Genomic DNA, 1,408 nt, shown 5'->3' with positions numbered 1-1,408 from the left:
ATTTTGGTTTATATACATGTTGAGTAATCCCAAATTCCCAATTGTTCATGAATTGCAATAATATTATATATGTGGAGTATGAAGGACTGAGAGCACTAATGTATCATGAATCTTCGATCAGAAGATTTTCTGAGGAATCATGGAAGCACATATATGTTTCATAGAAGCAAGAACAAGGATCGATGAAGGCTGAATACATAAATTCAATATAATAAAAAGGTTGAAAAAATTAAGAGAAAAAAAAGTCAATAATTAACCTCAATGTGCAAAAGAAATTCAAAATATTCTATTTATTGATGTTGAATAGTTTTGAGCCTTTAGATTATATAGAGGCTTGAGATTTTATCAACTTCACAAACTTTATGACTTGCTCACTTTAGAGGAGTCAGATCCGATCTATACAAGTTTCTGGATAGAAAACATGCAATATGTCGGCCTACATATATAAGGATTAATTTTAGTTTATTCCCTGAGGTTTGGGTTTAACATCGTTTCACTCCTCATATTTTTAATTTTAAAAATGTATTCCCTAAAGTTTTCAATTTTCATAAATCAGACACAATTGCTAAAATTTCGTTCAATTTAAAGGTTAAATGATAGCACCAAATCTTATAAAAAAATATCCTAAAAGGCGATTTATGTTGTTATAAGACTATTTTAGCCCTTTTAGTGAGTTATGAAGTCAAATTTAACATCTGAATTAGACGGAATTTCAACAATTGGACATGATTTATGAATATTGAAAACTTTATGGGGTAAATTTTTAAAATTAAAAATACAGAAAGTGAAATAATGTTAACCCTTAAAAAATGTAAACTGAAATTAATCATATATATAACATATATAACATGTATATGTAAGGGAACCTAGCTTGTTATAATGCTATCCGTACGTGTTCCTCTATATGTGTGTATGCATGGTTTATGTTTCCTATATATGATACACAAGGATCTTGGATCCATCCTCTCCTGCTATATGTGTGCATGTGTATGTGTATCTTGGATCAGAGAGCCAGGGACCCCATATACATATTGATATGTTGGGCAAGAAATCTTCACTGGTACGGGGACATTGTGCCCTACTTATGATCGAGCTGCTATTTTGTATATTTGCATGTACTGCTAATCGATCATAATTATAGTTGCAGGTTACACACAACAAACCAGAATTCCAATTGGTCCCTGTGAATAGCTCAAACTGTTAATTTTGAACTCATAATTTCATAAAGCATGTAGCGGATGGCTTTCTGCTCAAAATCTTTATAAATTTTGGTAGATGGGAACTACAATGAAAATATAGATATAGATACAAACATTGATATATAATATATATGTGTGTATGAACAGTATATATAATATATACATATGCGCATTTATAGTGGAATCATCAATCTCCACCCACCAAGTCC

Source organism: Fragaria vesca, linkage group LG4 (genome assembly GCF_000184155.1).
Source record: "Fragaria vesca subsp. vesca linkage group LG4, FraVesHawaii_1.0, whole genome shotgun sequence".
Taxonomy (NCBI): Eukaryota; Viridiplantae; Streptophyta; class Magnoliopsida; order Rosales; family Rosaceae; genus Fragaria; species Fragaria vesca.
This window is presented reverse-complemented; position numbering follows the sequence as displayed.